The 25,262-nt window shown below is 41.3% G+C and overlaps 1 protein-coding gene across 2 annotated transcripts in view; it reads right to left on the reverse strand.

Annotated features, from left to right (window-relative positions):
- The window catches only part of LOC131036323 (uncharacterized), a 253,892-nt gene that overhangs the window by 184,712 nt on the left and 43,918 nt on the right, over window positions 1–25,262 (reverse strand). The gene's annotated exons all lie outside the window — the stretch shown is intronic.

The raw sequence follows: 25,262 nt of genomic DNA on the forward strand, positions 1-25,262 counted from the left end.
AATAAATACTCATCTGACGATGATGAAGACTCTGACGGGGAAAGCAGCAACGGTGGCGAATCGAGTAAAAAGGTGCACGCTCTCCAAAAGGACATGGAACGAATGCTGAAAGAATTCAAAGCCATGAAGGGGAGTACAAGTAAGACTAAAGAAAACGACGTGTGGTGTACCGACTGTAGGAGTGACGGACACACCAAGGGGTCCTGCCCCAAGAAGGCTTTCTGCGACATTTGTCAGATTGCGGGACATTTGACAAAGGAATGTCCCTACAATATGAAAACTAGGAGCCAACAAGTTCTCTTCACGCAAGAGCAGCCGACCGTCGGAACTTCGCAAACCGCCAACAATAGTGCATCATCTGGCGGATACCGAAACAACCGGCGAGGGGGTAAAACCAATAATAATAATAGGAGCCAGATCCAATATGATGCAAAGGGACGGCCAATGATCCAGTGCCGAGCCTGCAATCAATGGGGCCACTTTGCCAGGGAATGCACCTCAGAAGAAACTCCACAAAAACTATGCAAATGGTGTGGGCCTGGAGACCACGATGATGGAACTTGCCCAAAGTCTGGAGTGAACCTGCTCAACATTGACAGGACGGAGGAACGGGTATTGGCAATCACACAGTCACAGGCAAAGAAGGCCACATACCCGGACCCCCGCACGGAGAAGCAACGGGCGCTGGAGGCGAAGGCTGAAGTAGCGAAAGAAATGTTGGCACAAGGGAACACCCAGGAAGCGGCAAGTACTTTCTACTCTGAGGCCGAGGAAAATATCCTGAAGCAAATGCTACAGATTGAAGTACCTGTGAAGATGAAGGACCTCCTGGAAACGATGCCGCAATTATGTACGGTGCAAGTAACTCCGCACAGTCAGGCGACACGGAATACAGATGTTTCTGGCGGAACACCTACAGACCCATTGGTCCTGATACTATACAGTGGCCGGCACCCGGCGGTGGTAGAAATGGGAATACTTGGCACCATTTTGACTGAAACTATTGTCGACGGCGGGTCCGGAGTTAATGTGCTTCCGAAAGAAACCTGGAAGCAGCTTGGCAAGCCGACACTATGGCCATCAACCTTCAACTTACTGGGAGCGGATCAACATGGTATCAAACCCCTTGGAACGCTCATGGTGCAACAAGTGACCATCGGGACACAACCATTTGTCCTCGACTTCGTGGTGATTCCGCTCGCCAAGAAAGGATACGACGCCATTCTGGGCAGAGGGTGGTTGGTGGCAGCCAGAGTAAATCACAACTGGAAGCGTAACATGTTGTCAATGGAGAAAGCCGGGCGAAAATTTATTATCGACCTGAAAACACAACTTGTGAGTGAAGAACTCGCATCAGAATCGGAATCAGACGGCGAGGGCAAAGTTGACGGAGGAAAGTACGGAAGGGAACCGAACGAGGAAGGTGTCCTAGGAATCCAAGGATGCTCGGAGGATGAGACCGATTCCCTTAATAGGCTCTTCCATTGGCAAATGAAGGACTACGAGCTGTTGTATGGGTGCAACATGTTGCAGGTTGACGAGGAGCCGGACGAGAACGAATTTCCGCCAGCATACGGGGAATACACCAAAGCGGATGCCCCTGTCAACGAAGTACCAACGCACAGGTTTGACATGACGAAACCAATCCGGTACGAAGAGTCTGTAAAACCTACAAACCTCGGCACGGAAGCAGAGCCAAGGAACATCCTGGTTGGCGACAACTAGAATCCAGTCCTGAAAGCCGCCGCGTTTAAAATATTCATGGAATACAAGGATGTATTCGCTTGGACGTATAAGGACCTCAAAGGGGTGCCGCCAGATCTGTGCGTACACCAAATTTCACTCGTACCTGGGGCCGTACAGAATGAATAAAAACTATGCAGTGAGAGTGAATGATGAAATTGAACGTATGCTCGAAGTCGGGATTATTTTTAAAGTGCAGACCAGCGAGTGGGTGTCGCCCATAGTGATATTCCTTAAAAAGGAGGCAAACCAGATCCAAATCTGCATGGATTTCAGATGCCTTAACACGGTCACCATAAAAGACCCGTTTCCAATACCATTTACGGATAGCATCTTGCAAGAAGTGGCCGGTCATGAAATTTATTCATTTATGGATGGATTTTATGGGTATAACCAGATATCCATTGCCGAAGAGGACAAATTAAAAACCACCTTCATAGTGGAGGATGGCGTGTACACATATAATCGAATGCCGTTCGGATTATGCAACGCGCCAGCGACATTTCAACGGATAATCCTTCACATATTTGAAAAGATGTCAGTAGGGAACTTCAGGGCGTTCCTTGATGACTGGTCCATCTACAGTAACCAAGATGCACATCTGGCCGCACTTGGCGAATGCATGGACAGATGCAGGTGAGCCCGCCTAGCACTCAATCCCAAAAAATGCAGATTCATGGTGCCTCAAGGGAAGCTGTTAGGACACAGTGTGTAAGGCTGGACTCAAGACTGACCCAGACAAGATTCGGGTGATAGTGGAAATGGAGGCACCGACAGATGTCACGGGAGTCAAATCCTTCCTAGGACACATAGGGTATTACAGGTGATTTATCAAAAAATTTGCTCGAGTATACTGCCCTCTGGACAAGCTAACAAGGAAAGGTGAACGGTACACATGGGGGGCGGCTCAGGAAGAAGCCTTCCAAGAACTGAAGTCACGGTTGGTGGGTGCGCCAATCCTAACATATCCTGACTGGGACAAAGAGTTCCACGTACACGTTGACGCATCCAATTTTGCCATAGGGGCCACACTGGCGCAGGTTGGCGATCACGGGCTAGATCACCCGATCTACTTTGCAAGCAGACTCCTGTCGAAGGCAGAGAAAAATTATAGCACCACAAAGAGGGAAGCCCTCGGGATGGTGTACTCCGTCCAAAAATCTCAACATTACTTACTGGCCACACCGTTCACATTTTATGTGGACCACCAGGCGTTAATGTACCTGGTAAACAAGCCAATTATCCAAGGACGAATCAGCCGATGGCTGCTATTGCTTCAGGAATTTACATTCAACATTATCATAAGACCCGGGAAGAGCCATGTGATAGCTAACCAGCTATCAAGAATCCAGTCAGAAGAACCAGCCGAAGGAGTGAATGAAGATTTTCCAGACGCTCACTTATTTCACATCGCGGTCCTCCTCGCCTGATACGCAAGCATGGGGGAATACTTGTCGACATCAAGGTTTCTGAGGGAGATGCCACCAGGAGAAAGAAGGAAACTGGTACTGAGGAGGAGGACATTCCAACTCATTAATGGCCTCTTGTACAAAATGGGACCCGACCAGATCTTACGATGATGTGTCCTAAAAGAGGAAATTCAGAGCGTCCTAAGGGAAGCACATGAAGGGCCCGCAGGTGGACACATGGGGCGCGACACCACGGCCAGGAAAGTTCTGTTGGCAGGACTGTTGTGGCCGACACTACATAATGACGCCAGAGAGTGGGTGACGAGCTGTGACACATGCCAAGGGGTCGGACGGCCATTGAAGAGGGATTTTATGCCCCTCAACCCATCGAATGCCCAGCAACTGTTTGAGAGATGGGGATTGGATTTCATCGAACCATTAAAACCAAGTAGAGCCCGACGGTGCAAATACATTGTAGTGGCAACAGAATACTTGACCAAGTGGGTTGAGGCACGGGCCTTGCCGAACAACTCGACGGTCAATACAGCAAAATTCATCTATGAACACATCATTACGCGGTATGGGATTCCAATCCAACTGACGAGTGACAGAGGAGGACATTTTGTAAATCATATAATCCGATGCTAACAACGGAGTTCAAAATCTTCCACTCCTTATCAAGCCCCTACTATCCGCGGGCGAACGGACAGGCCAAGGCGACCAATAAAATAATCGTGTCGGTGATTTATAAGTCTTGCGGAGTGGAGAAGGATGACTAGGAGGAGCGCCTACCGTCGATACTTTGGGCATACTGAACAACTTATAAGGTAACTACTGGACAGACTCCCTTCCAGCTAATGTATGGACAAGAAGACGTGGTGCCAGTTGAATTCATGGTGTCGATACTCCGAATCGCCATTGATAATCGACTTGGCAACATGGAAAGCCTGAGAGAGAGAGACTATACGCTTTGAACAAATTGGATGAACGAAGGATGATGGCTCAGTGGACGACAGAGACAACCCAACAAAGACGGAAGGTTTGGCACGACAAGCATCTTCGGCGAATGAAGTTTACTCCTGGGCAGTTGGTGTTGAAATTCAATGGAAGGAACAAAATCAAACTTGGGAAATTCAAAGTGCGATGGCTAGGGCCCTTCAAGGTACGCGAGGTCAATACCAACGGGGCGATTAAGTTGTGGACGTTGGACAGGAAGGAGGTGCTAGACGCCGTCAATGGATCGAAATTAAAGGTTTATCACGAACGGAGGGAACTTGGACCCTCTAGTCAAGATGTTTGTCAATCTACTGAAAAATTAAAAAAAATTAAAAAATAAAAAATAAAAAAATAAAAAAATAAAAAAATAAAAAAAATAAAAAAAAAATATAGAAAAAAGAAAAGTGGGGCCACCGTACGGTGGAACCACCATGCGGTGGTCACCCGCACACCGCACAAATAAACCCCCCCGCGCAGCATTAAAACACGAGAAAAAAAAAAACACAAAGGAAGGCGCAGCCCACACGCCCGCATAGCCTCGCGCAACGCCACACAACCCCGCACAACCCCGAACAGTCCCGCACCACGCAACCCACGTAAAGGGAGAAAAAGAGGCTAACGGGAAAATAAAACCCCCGCAAACACACCACGCAGCCCACGCAAAAGGAGCAAAAGAAAAAGGAGAAGGAACGCAAGGGAAAAAGAAGGCGAAGGAAACCATAGCTGTCACGCACGAAGGCAGCCCAGCCGCAGAGCAACAGCCATACACAACAGAAGAAGGCCGTTACGAAGGTGTCCAACGACCGTACAATTTTAATGAGAAATCAATTATACCAAAGATTATTGGATTCAGCACGGAAACAGCTGCAAGCTTCCTCCAGTAGCAGCCAGAGGGATAGCAATATCAAGATTTTAGCGTAAGGCATACGTGTTGCAGGCAACACCATGGATGCCAGCGCCCGACAAAAGCAAAAGCAGAAAGCACCACAAGCTGCCATAAGTGCGAAAAATATATTAACACCCCAGAATATCACCTTTGAAGGCTTGAATGGGTCGGAATGCCAAAAATGGTGGCAGGACACTCCCGACAATGATCTGGTGAAGCAAAACCTCCGTAAGGCGGAAGTGGAGTGGGCTATTCGGATGCCCGTATTTCCTATCCGCGAGTATGAGGGTGCCCTACGGTTCATGGTAAACACCTTCGACAGGCACACATGCACCAGCACTTTCGAATACCTCGGGAGGGATGTTACCATACCCTTCAAAGCGGGGGACTTCACGAGGGTATTCGGTATTCCAGGCAGACAAGGCAAGAAAATAGAATTGAAGGCTAAAAAGATGAAGCGGGAAGAGGAGTGGTGGATTAAATTAATCTCCAGGAACTTGACGACACCAGAGTTGGACAGCGTGGCTAATGCCACGAAGGGTCGAGGAATCCGTAAGACTTTTGTTGCAGAGGGCCACTGGCGATGCATTATGGATGTCATCAAGAGCAGATTGACAAGGTCGGGTAGGGCATCGAACATCGCCCTCCCTCAGATTATGCTTATGAACGGGTTGATGAATGGCATCATGTATGATTGGGCCGCGTTACTCGCAGAGCGCATGTATGAGTTTTTGACGTTGCAGTGTCGCACATTCTATATGCCACACTACGCTATAGGGTTGTTCCTAGAGGCCACGCGAGAAGCAGTGCCTGAGGAAGAGTTGGAGGTATGGCCACAGGGACCGTTGGCAGCAGGTGAGCCTCCAATAATGTATTGGGGGCACTTGGACATTGGGCACTCTTCCGCGAAACGGAAACGGGCGGTAGATACGACCTCGCCCTCAGGGAGCCTGACAGCAGGAGGGATTCCAGCAGTACGAAGGATTCAGAAGCGGAAGATGAGGACGATAGCAGCAAGGCGACGGAGGAGCCGGTACGAGTCCTGTTTGCCCCACCCCTGCTACCAATGGGCACGCCTGTGCCATCATCTGGAGTGGGCAGCACCTGTATTCTGGCCTTCGGGCAGAGCCACACGCCGGTTACACTTGGCCCCCTCCCGCACCAGGTAGCATCACCGGGCCCAACCACGGCAGCACTTACCGAGGACATGGCCAAGTCAGGGACGGAGGAGTCACCGCATCGGGTAGTGGTCGCTGAGGAGGAGGGGCTGAGGGAGGTGGTGGATACAAAGCCTCAGGTGCAATTGGACGTTGTGGGGACTGACGCTGTGGTGACTATGTCTGCGTCTTTGTTAGAGGAGCCGACGACAGCGAACTATCCCCCGGTCGTAGAGATGTGTGCCGACCCGTCGGTTGTGGCTATGCAAAGCTGGCTCACACAACGGTTTCAGATGACATTGGCACAACCGGAGGGAGCTGTTGTATTCTCACCGTGTCGAGAGACTAGAGCGGAGGTAGTCGACTTGGACGACTCATCGAGCGAGGCACATGGACTCGTAGTTGGGAACGAGGCAGGGGAGGTCGCCTCTGCTGGGCAAGCGCCAGGGGATGGTACACCTTCGGTGGCGGAGGAGGTACCTTCACAGCAGGATGCAGTTGTGTCCGTTCCACTAGAGACTTCACAGCCTTCGGCGTAGACAGGGGAAGATATTGAGACCTATCTAGCTGACATGGCTGACATGCTGACGAGGGGTAGGCGGGTGGTGGCCGCTGCCCAAACGCAAGCATTGCAGCAGGTGGTGGTGGAGCTAGAGCGGATCTTACAGTTTATGCGGGTGGGCTGCCAGGCAGCCTTTGCTACCTGCTTTGAGTCTCAGGGTTGGCCGACTACTGAAACAGAGGAGATGCTCCAGGCTTGGAGGCTGCGTCAGCCCGTTGTGGAGAGTCGGGTGACGGCAGTTGTCCGTGGGATCGAGCAGGTCTACCGGGATGCCTATTGTACATTGAGGCGTACACAGCAAGAGTCTGCGGTCCGCGAGGTTGCGCGAGTAGCATTGGAGATGGAGGTGGCTAGTCAGCAGGCCTCATGGGCAGCCGAGAGGGCGCAGTTGTTGGCACAGCTAGAGGTGGCCCGCGCAGAGACGGCTGAGACCCGAGCAGAGAAAGCCGAGGTAGAGATTCGTCTAGCGGCTGAGCAGAGTGTGAGGAGCCACATGCAGCAAGAGTTGGATGTTGTCAATACCGAGAGGAGTTTGTTGCACACTCGGTTGGTCTACACGACGGAGGCAGCGGATACAAAAGAGGAGTTGCTGGCAGCCGCACACATGGTGAAGACAGCTTTGGAGAAAGTATTGGTGGCGGAGCAGGATGTGATTGCACGCACTCAGCAGGTGTATGAGCTCCGCGGCCTCTTGGCGGCCCAAACACCGGCATCTCAGCTTTCTGCTTCAAGGACGCTTCCTCAGCCCCCTCCCTAGTTTTTCTGATATGTTTATTGTATAGGTTGCATGATCTCCATTTTTGTTGTAAGTCGCCTGGAGACGACTTTTCTTTTGGGGGGGATGATATTGGCGGCATTATTGTATACGAAAATACGACTAGTTAATTGTGTAATTGTTTTGGTTAGTTGGCAACCGAGGGGTGGCAATTGCGGTGCGACGGTTGGCGCTCGCACCCCCTCGGTATCTTTATATACTTCAGAATGTAACTTGCAACACACTTATTATGAATGGAATAACATCTCTTATACTTGTCTAATATCTATGGCGTTATCATTTTGCATTACGTGCTTTATATTTTAAGTTATTCAGCCAAGAGGGTAAACAGGGATCAAACTCACTCAATCAGGAATCATCAAAGTTGTATTGTTTTCTTATTTGTATTCACATCGGATCTTCTCATTTGAGAATTATTTGCCATTGGCATAAGAGGTTGCATGTTAAAAGGATCTACATCAGAAACAGCACCAGGATATTGCATAGTTTTCAAGTACAAATCTGAGACAACAATCAACCTTCTTCACTATAGGATTAAAGAAGATTATCAGCATAATACCATTGCCAAACCAGACACAGCTTGCATAGCATTATTGCTATAATTCAAGAAGGAGATTTGAAGCATATATCCCACAATTGCCACATCAGAAAGGGCAGCAATCTCTCTCTAATTCTGCAGATTGAAACATCTAACTTACAGCATATTCCACACTGTTATATCAGAGATAGCGAAGTAGCAGACCAGAGATCATCCTTGCTCAAACATTATCGAACATATTAGGAAGGGCAGAGATAATCCATCTATACAAAAAACATTGATTGCATTGCAACTAGTGCATATATATACATATATATATTGATCAAAATCATTTTGCATACACCTAATTGTCAAATCAGAGATAGCAGTGATATTGACTTCATATCATCATATTACAAGTGGAGATCATTGTGAATCAAATCATTCTTGCATTGATAATCATTATTTATAAGTATGATTAGTGAAATTGCAGAAAGAAGTCTCTTGCAATTGATCTTTGCAAGTTAATTGCCCCAATTTTATAAATTCTAACAAAAGGGGACATTACAATGGTATTAGAACATTACATTTTGTGGTTATATTGCATTGTCCTTAAATGGGACATTACATGTTTCCCATATCATGCCAACCAACCAACAAGGTCTTTTTGAGTAGCAGTAGACTTATTTGTCCTAGCCTCTACTTTACTAAATTTTAGGCATTGATAATTGACCCATTAAGTCGTATGTGAGCTTTACACCTTCACGTATCAACCTTTTTGTCTACTGATGTATCCATGCATCGGTATACCTCTTAGGTCCCCTCATTATGACCTCCAAGCTAGTGATTGGATCCTATGACCAATAAATTAACGTTAGTGACCGATCCTTGACAAACTCATACACGGAATGTTGCAGGCAATCTTCATTATCATCCATCTGATCAAGTAGACGGGCAAACTCATATATTCTTATTTGATTGAGACTCAATCAGGAGCACTCTCTTTTTCAGACCACGAATTCATCACTACAGTTGGCCCAATAGTCTTCTATATTGGCCTTGTGCCTGTATTTCCTCCCATATGCCCTTTGCCCTAATCCAATAGGATCATAGCTTTTCCTACTTGTGTTGTTGCAGACCATACAATGCTACTTCCTCTACTAATTTGTCTACTTGGGCAGAGGTTTGCACATAGACATCTCTATGCCCAGTCGCCATCGGATAAGACACCCCTAGGACCTTTTTGTCTCTCAACCCCTTCGCTACTACGCCTGCTTGTCTAGTTACCTCAAGAAGGATCAATTTGTCTATAGGGAATTTGGGTAGCCTATATGGAGAGCCTTCAAATCCAAAAATTCTCAAACAAGAGAACCTAGGGAGTTGAATGAACCATGCCCGTATTGCTTAACCAATGCAATCGCCTGCTTAGATAGCCTTTGCTAGAATCCCTCCTGCATTACCCTCTCATATTGGCCTACTATGTAAGCTGCGTTGTTTCTTTCCCTTTGGTCGATGTTGCGAAAGTGGAGTTGGGGATAACACTCGTGCACCTTGATCTGTCATTCTCTATTTCCAACCTCACCTAAGCAGATTAGTCCCATGTACTTGGACTGTCGTGCAAAAAATATAAATCACATAGGATGACATGATGAATGCCTTCCTTTCAGCTAAGTGCACAAGCTGCTCATGAATGTTGTCGCTTATAATCTGAGCCTAATCTATCATGAGTCTGCCTCCAAAGACTCCCTCTATGTAATAAAACATCCACTCCTCAAACATGTTTGATTGTGGCAACCCCATAACCCTACTAAGAAGTGTGACAATGTCCCCAAATTCTTCATTGAATAAACTTCTATGGATTTTCTTGGGTAGTTTGGTATGATGAGGCCTCCTGTCTCTATACCAATTATCATTCATCTTACTTTTGTATTTGCCTGGGTCTTGATTAAAAAGCCCTTGGGCTTCCTCCATGTGCACAACTATCATATTTTTGTAGATTGGGATGCCAAAGGTCTTCACGATAGCCTGGGGCATGAAATCGGCTATGACCATCTCATTAACGAAGACCACCTTTGAGGAGGGTGTGTAATGCTTGCTGCACTCCACAACCAACTCATAAAAAAGGATGGCCTGAGGAAGACCAACAGCCTGTGCTATACCACTCTGGACCATCATTTGAGCTCTCCATGTTGTGTTTGGGCCATACATCCTTTCTTCAAACTGTTGAATGTTTATATGTCCAAAATCCGTGTCTCCCACATTTTCCCACTTACTCTAGATTTTGGATTCTTGCAGCACCCCCTAGTATTCATAGTTCATCTTGCTCAATTTGCAGTCGTCTTTTGCTTTGGATGCCTTGGACGTACGTGCTACTTCAAATGCCTTGGATGAGTTGGCTGCCTTAGTAGGCATTTACCCTACACACATGGACACGAATTACAATTGACCTTCTAGGGATTAAACATATGGTTAGCTTACTGGAAATGGTAAACATATATGTTGCATAGGCGCTATTGCAATGATGGAAGAGTTCCAATTTTAGGTGTTTGATCAGCAATTTTACGCAGGCAATAACCTTTGGTGCCAAATTCAAGATTAAGGACATTTTCAAGATTAAGGCAAACTCATGTTTAAAATGCAAGTACAAATTTCAAAATAATGGGGCAAAATTCGATGGCAAGAAACTTTTTGGGAATGAGGTTTAATCTGATTTTAAGTGTCACCACCAAATGCGTAGAATCTTGGGGCAAAATTTGGACCTAGGAATACTTTTAGGATTAAGCATTAATTATGCTTTTAATGCAAATACCAAGTTTTAAGATGGCACTGTAATCCCCTGGTCTGATTTTATTCTAGGCAATGTTCAAAATGGGATATTTAGAGGAAAAATGACCACATTTTTAGCCTAGGCTTTTGATCTTGGCAACGTTTTGAATAAGGTTTTGAAGGGAATATGCTTTTATTTTGAGGCTTTGCAAAACAATTTTTTAACAAAAAGATACCTCTAATGGATGCAAAGAATATTTTAAAACCTCCTCAACGCAATTAGTCTATCTCCTTACGAGACTTTTGTTTGCTTGTGCAATTTGCCTTTCTTTTTTGGCTTGTGTTGCGATTCTATTTCGCGTAATCCTCTACACTAAGCGATTTACATTTTCTTTGTATGGCTTTGCCTTTCGCGATTTTCTTTCCTTTGATGCGATATCCTTTTCTTAGCTTGCGCGATACTTCTTTGCTTACTTTTCTTTTCTTGCGCGATGACTTCTTTGTGTGATTTTTTCTTTCTATGCGGTTCATTTCATGTGATCCTCCTTGTGCAATACTATCCTCAACCTAGTGCGATTTCTTTTCTTTTCTGTAATACCTCCTTTGTTTGCACTCACCGGATTTAAATCAATGAAGGCTTGACCTATTGCCTTTTAAAAAACTTCGGTAAAAAACTAACCGATAAGAGGAAATTTAGGAATAAGCTTATTGGGCAAATACTGAGTTTAATCGCGACAATTCAAAACCTACCTTAAAACTTTAATTTTAAAGTTATGCACACAAGTTCGGATCAAGCTCGACATTAGGACATTTTGGAATAAAACGTATTCCCCTTTATGCCCTTAAGACAAAAGTTTAAATGATGAGTTTAATCACAACAATTGAAAACCTAGCTTAAAACTTTAATTTTGCAGTTATGCACACAAGTTCGGGTCAAGCTCGACATTAGGACATTTAAGAATAAAGCGTATTCCCCTTTATGCGCTTAGGACAAAAGTTTAAATGACAAACTAACTCCACAAAAGATTTCAACCTTTATGAGCTCCAAAAAATATTTCGATGTCTAGTTCGCTAGTAGGAATATTTTTACGAACATGCTTATTCCAACTTAACAAACAAGTACCGAGTTTGGAAGTTTGTTTTATTTAAACCTTCAATTTTAAAGCTTTTGAGTAAATTCAGCACTAAGCTAGGTATTAGAAGAGTATTTCGTAATAAGTCTTATTCTTATTTAAGGTGCAACCACCGAGTTTTGTGTCATTTTGCCAAAAACTTAAATTCTTTCAAAACTTTTATGAAACTCGGTGTTAACCTCAGCTTTAGGAAAGGTTTTGGGAATAATGCCTTATTCCCATTTTAGCTGCAAATACCAAATTTCCTAGGGATACAGACCATACTTAGTCGATTATTGGGTAACAAAAAGGGGCTTCTTATTCAAGCTTTGAACACTTTTGATCCATGTTTGCTAAGCTCTATTCAAAACCTCATGTGACGAAATTTGCCACACTTGATTCCCTTGATAAGATTTCGACTCACATTCCCTGCTACTATTTCCTATCATCAAACTTTGCTCAATCTTGGCCTCTACCTAGTGTTGTGATGTTTTCAAACATCGCCCCATTGCAAATGGGGACCCCCACTTTCTACTTTCTAGGATAGTTGTTGAGTCTTTAAAGCTATCAGCCTTTGCTTTGAAGTGGTATAGTTGCTAATTAAGCCAAGTCTCTCTCTAGATGAAGTAAGGCCAATCAATTTTCAAGGAAAAGGAGGTGAATGGTTCACATCTTTGTTTGTTCTAATGGAATTGAAAAATTGAAAAGTTGAAAATCAAAGATTTGGCTAAGGCATGAGTCAAGATTGAGGCAGTCTGAACAAGAACCTCGTCCTTTCTCCAAGCAGTCTATCCAAGGTTGGGCATTCTAAGTTGAGATGCTACCCATTTAAGGCTAGAACACTAGTGGTTCTAGTACAAAACCTCGTCCTTTGACTTTGATGAGCAATCAAATGATCGATTTCCATGATCAAGTCAAGTTTGATTAAGATGAAGGAAAGGTGGCAACGCCTTGAACTCCACACGATGCAAGTCATTCAATGAACGCGGTGAACAAAGAGATGTTATTTGTATAAACGCATTCAATATGAGTTTTAAAAATCTAGGTTGATTTCAAATGATTAATGCAAGGTATGGCATTTTATGATGCAAAGTTAATACACCGGGTTGCCAAACTCAAGGCTTTCATTGCAATCATTCAAAATGTGGCGACTTATAGTCATTCCAATGCATTTGATTTAGGTATGCGACCCATTGGAAAATCTCGATATTGTAAGGTGGCGTCTTTATTTAACTGTCTAATATTGAATGATTATGATCTGATTGCCTTATTGTTTCAATTGCAAATGACATTAAATGAAAATTGTCAGTCGGCTTGTGATGAGGTACCAAGTCTTCCAAGCAATTATAAGCTTGAATATATCATTTCATTTGGTCAATTCAAATCGATATTGTCTTTGCTAAGAGCAGCGATTCAACTTTTACTTACAATATCAGCGAATTTGACAGAGAGTTCATTCATTATTGATCACAATTTTGATCATGATCAGGTCAGACAATCATCATTCAACACTGATTTAGCCCAAGGTGAAGCGACTTTGTCATCCAAGGTGGTGATCTTGTGATTGCTCAACATCAGCAACTTCTATTTTCCAACAATAACAGTTCAAGTTCGAAGTCATTTGGAAGGAATGATTTTGAACCAGGTAGCACACAATCACCAATCACAGCGAATTCATCTCCAGGAGCAGCAACTCTGATCATGATCAGACATAGTCACAGTTACCATTATTGATCACAACGTACTACTTCACCAGCCAAGCAACTTTGATATAAAATAGGGTGAATGCATTATGTGTGATTAGCGAAATTGCTAGTGAAGGTGGCAATATTGAAATGGTTGGATGACCATGAATTGAGTCCCAAGAAAATTGTCCTTGATCAACACCGAATCTGGAAGTAATCAGCGATCTTACACCTACAACTCAACACACTCCCAAGTCGATATCACCAAGACCTTGAAAAGGGGTAGTTTGGCCCAAAGAATCGATTACCAGCTCAATATTAATCAATCTGCAAATAAGAGTGTAGCTGGAGCAAGGCGAGTTCTCATCAAGGACATTGCACTTCAAGTCTCTACAAGGCAGCTGATGGGATCATCAAGTCTCAAGTTCATACAAGGCATCCAAGACAAGACAAGGTCTGTCCTAGACAAGACCAAGGCCTCTTAGCCAAGAACAGGGTCTATCCAAGATAACGACACCATCCGTCCTAGGCAAAGACGAGAACCAAGAAGGTGATCAACATGATGATTCATTGCAACACTTCAAGTCTTAGAAGGATACAAGGAGGCTGTTCAAAGGAAAGGATCTCACAAAGAACACACGAGGTCTACACCACATGCAACATCAAGGCAAAGAATAGCAATCAACATCAAGCATTCAAGGATGAAATTTTCACAATGTTCAATTTCCTTCGGAAATCCAAGAGCCAGATGAAAGCTACAGAATGCAAGTGATCAAGACGAGATACTTTCAGAAGAGTTAATCAAAGTTAGAAGATCAACTTGAGCAAAGTCATCATCACATCGGGAGCTTGATAATGTTTAGTATCAAGAGATATGCCTCATTCATTCACAACTTGTGATGAGTTACAAAAATCAAGCAAGTTGAGGTGGCACCCAGTCATCACTTATCCAATCATATCATTTCACGATAAGGTGTCTAGATTCAATGAAACTGACTCATCCTGCAAAGAGGATAACTACCACATGGGCACAGAGTTCGATGTACCTACCATTGTCATCTATTGGTTGAATTTTCAAAGAAGGACCTGTGTCCCATCAATTGTAATTTTATCATTGGTCAAGCATTAAATGTTTTGCAATGGGTGCAACAAACCCTAATTAGGGTTTCTATCTTTCGATCTTGACCGTTGATTGCAAATCAATCTGAGCCACTGAATTGTAATGAGAGCACTATAAAAGGCTCCACTTCTTCATTTGTAAAGGTTAATAGTTAGTAGTTGAAAAGTCAGATAGATAGCAATTAGAATAGAGTAGGAAGAGAAGAAAACATTGTTGCCAAGACATTGTTGTAAAAGGCATGTAAACTTCATTGAAGCTATGGTGAATTCTATGTGTTAATTCAACAATTTGCATGATCTCTACTTCTCAATTTGTTTTCATGTTGTTAGATGAATGGAAGACTTTGTGTATGATCAATGGTGAAATTCGTACATCCATACTACTAACACTTTGTCGATGGTAAACTGCCTTGTGTGTTCAACTGGATTCATCTTAGCCAAATCTTAACTTCAATTATCACTCCTTCATTGATAAGCATCAACTTGATGGTGTCTATGCTTGTGGTGGTGATTTGAAAATCATAAAGCTATCCTTAGGAGATTGCACTAGCCTTGTAGAGATGTTCATTGTATGTCGAAGAAAGACTTAGTTGAATTCCACCAAAGATTGTCCATTGTTCTCACATTCGTAGGAGTAGAATAGCTTCCTCAACCCTATCTCTTTTTTGCTTTTTTTTAATCAAGTGAAATCCCATGTTCCAGCATCATCCAAGCATCCAGGCATTCAGCGTAAGTCCACCTTGTGAAACCAGCAATATCACATCATATACAACTGAGTCTATCCAAGAGCACATAAAGACCTGACATTCGAGAACCTTGGAGTCGTCTCACTTGATCACGCAGCTTAGCATTTGGGAGTCATGGTTCAAGAGATGATAGAATACTTAGTATTTTATTCTGTGTTGCATAGTGCGTAAAAACACCATCAACAGAATTGACACTAGAAGGAGGGCTTGATAGTGAGCTCTTGAACAGGTGAATTTAGTGGAAAGAAAGATCGTTGGATCGTCAATTGGGCTTGCAAATGAAAAAGAAGCACTCCACGCAGCTGGAACCAATTGAGCTTTCAAAGCTAAATTTTAGATTTGTTAGATCTCTCTTATTCCAAATCAAAAAAAAATCAAAAATCAGAAAATTCAAAAAAAAAGAAAGATTTCTCAATGAAGCGGCAGCATCACCAAGATGAGCAACAAATTGACATTCCTCAACTTTGGTGGAGATTGAATGCATAGCTTCATCCACACCATTTTTCTGAGTTTGCATCGCTAAGACAATGCAGAATCCATGAGACAAATGAACACAATGAGATGCATTGCTTGACATTCTTGTCAAGGATGGAATCAGCACCACAAGGAAACATCTTCTTTTGGGATGTCTCCAAGCCAAAAGCAGAAGAAGGCAATTTCAATGTCCCAATAAGTAATGATCCTCTTTCAAGATTCCTAGGGATGATCAGAAGTCGGCTTGCTATCAAAGGTAAACTGCGTTTAGAGAAAATATTGCTACCAACATGGTGTAGAATTCACAATGCACCCCACTCCGAGTTTACTTGCCCATTGTGTGGAATTGCTATCAATCAAGTCAGTTATCTATTTGGACTACCAGTCTTATCCAAGGAGGAGTGTATCATGAAAAGATATTGGAGTGAATACCTCGCAGCTGAATTTAGAAGAACACGAGAACAAGACATTGCTACATCATTCAACAGTGAAGGAAGCCAGTTGCAAGTCATAGACACAAGTTCACAAGGTGATCAATGTGAGGCAATGAATGATAGCTCTCCATACCTTGCACCGAAAGAAGAGTTTGGAATACAAGTTGAGACAATTGAGGACATCCACATTGATGCAGTAGTGACAGACGATGATCTAGATGTCAGTCCAACCGTCAAGGAAGATAATGATTCACATCTATTGAGAAAGGAGGAATTCCTTGAAGAATTTTCGCTCACGCTACATAAGGAGATCATTGAGAATAGATTGCAAGAAGTTTCAAGTAGCACTCTTGAAGGAAAAGACAATCAAATAGAAATGTTGAATGAAGAATTACAAGTTATCACAAGTGAGCCCAAGTACGAAGAACAATTCAAGGGGGCGCTCAAAGACATCATCATCATCATACTATTCGAAGGGGCGCTGAAAGATCTTAAAAAAGAGACACAAGAGGAGTCATTGCCTATGTCGTTCCAAGACAAACGAGTTGATGCAAGAGGCATGATTCATCATCAACTCCAGCCTCCCTAAGCATTATTGGAAGGTTGGCCAGCTGATAGCATGCTCAATATGATGATCAATGTGTTACAGTAAGCAATAGCTTCACCTACCTCGCATTCAAAGAAGTTGAAGAAACAATTGAAGACGTTCAAATCACTAAGATGATAGCAAGTGAAGGAATGTGTAGAGACATCAAAGCATGAAATACAAAAAAATATGGATACCTATGAGGAGGATCATTAAGCAATAGAGGAAGAAAATGTAGCAAAGAGAGTGACTTGAAGGATCATATTGACTCGATTTCACTTGATGCTTCACCATTCAAAGAACAAGGAAAGGAGAATTCATCCACGCTACAAGAAGGAGAATTAAATGAAGAACTTTCGAACATCCTTGAGGATAAACATATAGAGCTCGAGAGTGAAGAGCACTTTGAAGCGGTGTTACCATCAATGCCAGCATTTGAGCGACCACTACAGGAAATATTCGAAGATCAGCTTATCAAGGAAACTCTAATTTTTGAAGATATGCTTATGAAGCATCACAAGGATGCATGGTTTATGCAAGATATTGAACCTATCATCATCGCAGAAGCAAAGAATGAAGAGCAATTCGAGGTTGCGCTAGCTCCGGTCTTTACGATTCAAAAAGAACCAGAAAGTGAGAATTTGCAAGTCAAAGATGCAAGCGTAATAGTCCATCACCAATGGTGACCTCCAGAAGCAGTTGACAATCTCTCTCCAGATGATGAACTAGTCCTCTACAAGCAAGCACTTTCATTCAAATAAGAATTTCCATCTGAGCATGAACCACGCCAGGTTGTCTCTTTCCTTGATCCTAGCTTTGAAAGTTATTATGATTTTGACTATGGGAATTATGGGAAAACAACTTGCATTTGGATAGATCATGGACCTGACGAATAGCCCCAATTGATCATTTTGAGTGAAGTTTTGCCTGAGTATGGGATTTGTCTTATGAGAGCTTACCTTTCCGAATTCAAAGATGATTCCAATGCTCCTACTGCATCTCCTGAGAAAATTTGCAAAGTCATGTACATATGTTGCTTTTTTGAGTCATGTCCGTCTTAAGAGTCTTGTATATAGCTTAGAGTAGGTTTTCTTTCCGCGTGTTTTAGTTTGGAGGTTTTGTTTGAGCCAAGGTCTTAGTTTGCTGAGTCATTTGACTCAAGAATCCTTCCATGGCTCAAGTAGTTAGTCGTTTGCTTTCTTTAGCTTAATTTGCTTTAGTTTTAGTTTGCTTAGAGTCAATTGTTTTGCTTAGTCTAGGTGTCCTAAGTGGGAACCTTCGTTTGTATAGGGCATTTGCGCCTGTGCAATTTTTGATCTTATGTTTGGTCCATTTCTTATATATCTATTTATGAAGTGCTTTTGAATCCGAGGTTGTTCCTCTCCAGCTTTATCATTTGGTTAGGACTTGTACTTGACTTGGAAGAGAATCACTTATTGTGTCTTGATACCGAAATCTTTCGATTACTATATTTTACATGCTTAATCTATTGCTCTAAGTCATTGTGGTTTCTTAGGTGAAGTTGTGGCTAGTGAAAAATGTAAAATCCAGCTTCAACGCCACTGTAATTCTCAAACCCAAGTGAGCTTCATTGCTTACGAGCCAAAGTGTGGAAAATATAAGAGAAAAATAAGAAAGAGAATGAAAAATGAGAAAATCAAAAGAAATTAAAATAAAATAAAATAAAATTTCAAAGTATTTAGCTTTGGGAATATGCAAGTAACTCCATCGAGGCTATGGACGCTCAGCTGGCAATGGAGTAATATTCATGAGATTACAGCGATAACCTCATCGAGGCTATAGACGCTTGCTGGCAGCGAGGCTCTATCAAGGATGCTTATGAAGTATGGATAACTACGTAGCTATTCACAGCGGATGCTAGCAATCACATTGTTCTTATGAGATGGAATGAATACATTTGCACACACGTGGATAATCGAAGACTAAGTGCCTTGACCCGGTTCGAGATTTTTCTTCCACCTTGAGTATGCTTTCTAATCTCTTGGTAAGTTGAGTTGGATTTTCCGAAAGTTCTAAGTATGGATTGAAAATCATTAAGCTATCCTTAGGAGATTGCACTAGCCTTGTGGAGATGTTCATTGTATGTCGAAGCAAGACTTAGTTGAATTCCACAAAAAGATTGTCCATTGTTCTCACATTTGTAGGAGTAGAATAGCTTCCTCAACCCTATCCCTTTTTCCCTTTTTTTTAATCAAGTGAAAACCCATGTTCCACTTGATCACACAACTTAGCATTTGGGAGTCTTTGTTCAAGAGAGGATAGAATACTTAGTATTTTATTCTATGTTGCATAGTGCGTAAAAACACCATGAACACCTAGGCAGACACAATTTAGGCTCACTCTCTCACCAAGACCAAGGCGCAGAACTTTGACTCAAAAACTAACGACAACGAAAAGGGCAAAGGGTGTCCATATCAAGGAGGGCGATGTGTGCAAGGCACAACACTTTCCACAACAAAGCAAATAACATTTTCAAGTTTAACCCTTCAAATGAGCTCTCATCCTCTTATAACTTTTCTCTAGAGAAATACACAATTTTTAATATAATAATTCAATTTTTCATCAAAATGACCTCTTTGAAAAATAAATAATATTTTCAATGTATGAAGGCCCCCAAAGCCAAGCATCCAACTTGAAATCACACCTATAACACCTTTTTAATGAATTATTACACTAAGGTGTCTTTTTAATATTTCAACATTAGACAACTTAAATAAATAATTGAATTGATTTACCCAAGTTGTAGAAAGCACTAAAATGACAAGAAATTAAATTTTGATCATACCAACATGATACTGAAACCTTGGGATGATGATCAAGGGCAGCTAGGTGACATTCAAAAAATAGTAAACTCTTCCAAGAAGTTTGGAGAGCTTCCAAAAAGCTAGAAATCAACTCCGAAAGCACCAAGTGGCTCCTCAACACTAACTCGATGCATTGCCATGAATAACATTGCTAAGATGAACCTGTGCTCTCCAAGAACTTTGGAGTTCTCCCTTACATCACCAACCAGCCTATGAGATAACTCAGAAAATAGGTTAATTATCTCCAAACTAATTATGGTTGAGAAGGAGACATTACAAGCATAGTCATCATCAAATTGGATTGTGGTATGTCTAATGCTTGAGAGCAAGGTGGGAAAGGTAGGGAGAAGCCAGTGAGAACTAGCATGTAGTCTCAATTTTAAAATAGCATGGTCAACAAGGGGGGCTAAGGAGAAACAAAAAATCGATTGATGTGGGGGATGAGGGACCTACTAGTGAGAACATAGTCCATTACATTCACACTACCACGTGAGGAAAACAATGAATCTACTAGAATCAAGCAAGTGAGGAAGCACATTGTGAATGTAGAGGCTCTGAGATTCACTAAATAGGAGAAGGTGCCTCCCAAAGGCCATTATTGTAGAATTCTTATCAACAAAAGCTCTATATAAACCAATTCCTCAAGGCCCAACTCATGGAGACATAACTCATCCTATGCAAGGTAATGAATACGCATCTAAATGTTCCTCATACAAGCATAAAATCACCCAAAAGAATGACATCATGAATGAGCATTGTGGGATCTCTAATTATAGGCCAAGATGAATAACAAATGAAGTAATGGTGGGGGGAAAGTGGCAAAGAGCTATAAAGACATCATGAAATGAAAATAGAGCCCCTGTAAGCCACCACCACCCATTGGGAGAACAAGTCAATGTCATGCTAACAGTCTAGGGTGTACAACAAAGGAGGCGAAGAATCATGAATAACAGCCCTAAAGTCTTTGATAACACTCAACTTGTTTTCTTTCCTGGCAGCTACAACCTAAGTAAAAGCTTTCTAAAGCTCCTCCACACAAAATCATGTGAGTACTCCATCAACAAAGATTTTTCGTGGGAAAGAAAAGTTTTTTTTCTTTAAGAGCCTGCAATGCTCTCATACAATTTGAAATCAGATAACAAGGGTGTTGTCCAGCAAAGTCCAGGCTTTGTTGAGAAGATTTATGTATTTCAAGCCCAAAGATCCACAAAAGAACTCGTGACTTGCCTAAAAGATATCAAAAATTTAGGGAGGTCACAGACATGAAGGTTTAGTGCCTTGATTTTACATGCATTTTCTTCTTGAAGTAATGCAAAACCTCATCTTGGCTAATAAGTGAAGTTGAATACTTGAAGTAGTGCAAAACCTTGATGAATACTTGAAGCAGTGCAAAACCTTGATGAATACTTGAAGCAGTGCAAAGCCTATTGTCATGGCTAATAAGTGAAGATGAAATATTGAAACATGCATATTTCGTATAATAGAGAAAAGAAAAAAACACAAAAAAGCTGGACAAAACCCAAAGTAACTGTAGAACACTAAAGTACTACTGAGAGGAGGGGTGGGGGGGGGTGAATCAGTAGCACACAATACTTTGAACTTTTTTAACCACTTTAAGTTTTTGGCAAATTTTAATCTGAAAAACTGAAAAACATAAAATATGCAATAACTGAAACTGAAAAAGATGCAGCAGCAAAAACACAAAGCACAAGTTTTATGTGGAAATCCAATGTGGGAAAACCACGGTGAGAAATGCCGCTAGGATCTACTGTCCTAATCCGGCCTCACAATCAAAACTCCAATTACATTGTTTAGAGCATCAACCCAAGGAATTTTCTAATCCCTTCTGATGTTGGTGTTGGAAATAAGCCACACCCGGACCGACGATGGACTGGTCCAAGAGGGGCCAGCAGCTCAGTGGTAGAGCACTCCAGCAGCGTATGGAAGGTCCTAGGTTCGAGTCCTAGCTGGTCGATGTCTCAACATGGTATCAAAGCCATGTCCAGGCAAGGAGCCCCAAGCACACGAGAGGTGGCTTAAGGGGGGGTGTTGGTGTTGGAAATAAGCCACACCCGGCCCGATGATGGACTGGTCCAAGAGGGGCCAGTAGCTCGGTGGTAGAGCACTCCAGCAGCGTATGGAAGGTCCTAGGTTCGAGTCCTAGCTGGTCCATGTATCAACATCTGAGAGCACCAACTCTTCACACATTTACAATCTTCCAAACTGAACACCAATTCAGTATACTGAAATATCAAGATATGAATGTCTAAATAATTATCTGAGTTTTTACAATCACTGTATGCTGCAACAAGACTATACTATATTCTCAAAAGTATCACCAAAATCTTATATCAAATGAAATCAACCTGCAACCTTCAATCTCTGTATAATTCATACAGAATTCAGAAATATCAAATGGATCTTTGCATAACTTGAACAAATTGAGATAATAAATACACAGAATTTAAAACTGATTTGTATATCAAATTTTTCTGTGCAAACTGAATGTTGAATCTCTCTGAATACTTGCAAGATTATGTCCTGAAAATAACAACCAATAACCTCTGTTTTTCTGCAAGTTAAACTCAGAGAAAAGAATGAAGATCTATGAAGATTAATTGTCAGACTCTTGTATCTCTGTTCTCAGTGTAAACATGAATTTCTCTGACTTCACACAGATTCTAGAAACCCTTTCAATAATACCTGTCTTAATGCACACCGAAAGATATCAATCTGCACTGTATAAATATTTCACTGTCATGTAAAGAAATTGTAATGAATCTGAATAAAAACAATTAATTCAAAACTTCAGTATGATTCAACTTCACAAAAATTTTGCAGACTGTGGAACATCCAGGCATTACTTCATCTCCAGTTTTGCTATAGCATTTTTTATTAATCTCATTACATGTATCTACTTTGTGCACTATGCTTTCTCGGATCCAAAAATTATATTCTATTCTTGTTCTTTTATCCAAGGCAACAATAAAAATAAGAAGAAACAACGTTGGAGCAGTTAATAACTGTTTATGAGAACAGTTATGGTTATGTGTTAATTATATTTTAACTATTAACTGCCCACAATCGAATTACAAACTACCCAATGTATAGGCATTTTGAAGAATGATTAAGTACTTTTAAGTTATAACTGTACATATTAGGTACTCTTACGGTTATAACTATACATTTTTCAAAACACTTAGTACCACATAAGCATTCAAACTTATACTTCCAACACATTGCCATTATTCTGCAATTTACTGAAATTGTGTGCTTCTGTCTAAAAGAATAGACAATAGGCATGATTCGAATTGAACAAGCCCAGACATCCACATGTTTACAAGTTCTAATCCATTCTGAGAAGGCTGCGAGTCAATCTCAACCGAACGTGTTTACAAACGCTGAAACCATTCTGAGAAGGCTGTGAATCAATCTGGAAATAGAATCCGTGTTTACAAACTCTGAAACCATTCTGAGAAGACTGCAAATCAATCTGGAAATAGAATCTGTGTTTACAAACTCTGAAAAACAAACCAATGCAAGGGACACCAATCCATAGGTAATCTCAACTTCATTCGTATAGAATCTGGAAACAAAAAGCATTATAATCTGAAATGCACGTGACATCAATGGCAAAACAACCAACAGTAATCCCCTAGCTTAAAAGGTAACGAAATAGAAATTTTTTCTACTGTATATCAAAGTGCGACAATGGAAGGTAGTGACTATCTTATATATTTCATCAAATATAAGTATGAGACCATTTAGTAGAAATGAACCTACTTATTAATTCTTGCAATAAACTAGTGCCCAACGGACAAATCCAGCTATAAAAGAAACAAATTTAGGTATTACAGAAGAAAAGTAAATAATTACAATAAGAACATATCTAGATCCTAAATTGACAAGAACAGAAACAATTGATTTTGTAAAACAGAAGTTTTTGCATGGACATAGAAAGACCTGAAAACAATCCCACAATAATAGTATGTTATACCTACCTGATACCAGAGGCAATACCGGTGAGACAAAGGCCTTGCAGAATGAACCCAAGGTTCTGTAGCTAAATTACACGAAAATTTGAGTACAGGTTCGAGTCTCGACAATGAAATAATATTCAAAATAGGAACAGGTGACTGGGTGTAATCAGTCATAAGAGAACATAAGAAACATACAGATACAGGTATGCAGAGACCTCTAGAGTTTGAACATGGTTGCTAAGAAATATCTTTTCCCATCAACTCCATGCATGGTGTGAAAATAACCATGATGTGTAAAAGCTTTTGAGGTAAAAAGGTCCACTACTGTCATCAGCTCCCACACATTTTAAATGTAAAAAATTTTACACATGTTGTTCATTCCCAAACAATGCTCAAATGACAAAGAGACGGTGCAAGCACAAAGATAATAAAATCAGCTGTCATGAAGATAGCAACCTAATTCAAGCTTTTTTATCTTCAAACCAATGGATGGCATTCAACATAGCGTGTGTGTGTGTGTATTACACAGGGTAATCTTTGCTCAGATGTATATCAAATTATTAATGGACCAATCAAAGATTAAAGTTACATTTTATGGAAAATACTAGTGATATCTGTTGCTAAACTTACATGCATTGTAAAAGGAAATATAAATGTGTTCATCCTTCAACATCGTCACAATAAACAAGTCGATACCTACCAGTTAAAATAACTGCCCCAATTTGTTGTATAAAGAATAGAACAAAACATAGGATAGGAAATTTTTGGTGTTAATTAATAAAGTGGATTACATCGTTAGTCAGCAGCTGTAATGTCCCCTTGTTGAAATAGGATTTATTAATAAATAATAATAATAATAAATTAAATATAAAAAATAAAAATTAAAAATAATATAACTAAAAGTTAGTTAAATTTAATGAATGGTCAAAAGGCATGAAATGAAAAGTTATGACTACCTCAAACATGAGATATAAAAGGGAGAGAAGAGAACTTCATTTGGGGAGAAAAGGAAAAAAGAAAGAAAGAAAGGAGCAAAGAAATTAAGGAAGCATTAATGGGAAGAAGATAAGGAAGTGACTCTTTCAAAGGGCCAGCACTGATGAAAGGTTGTGACCCTTTCGAAGGGTGGTAATTGTGAAAGGTTGTGACCTTTAAGAAGAGGTGTGACTCTCCCTCACATTGGAGGATATAAAGTGGAGAAGTTTTCATTTGACAAGGATCCATGGGATAGAGCAAAATATCGAAACATTAAAAGCAAATTTAGGAGCAGACCTAAATCAGAATTATAAGAAACTCTGGAAGAATGATATGAATATTTATCAAAGAGATCAGAACAAAAATACAAATTTGCAAATGATAATAAAGCAGGCATCGAAGGAAAAGAATAGGAAACAGAATCAGACCTGATGGAATAGAAAAAATTCTCATTCACACATATATATATCTGAGCATAGGCAGCAGATCAGATTGATATAAACAGCAGACATGTG

Source organism: Cryptomeria japonica, chromosome 7 (assembly GCF_030272615.1).
Source record: "Cryptomeria japonica chromosome 7, Sugi_1.0, whole genome shotgun sequence".
Taxonomy (NCBI): Eukaryota; Viridiplantae; Streptophyta; class Pinopsida; order Cupressales; family Cupressaceae; genus Cryptomeria; species Cryptomeria japonica.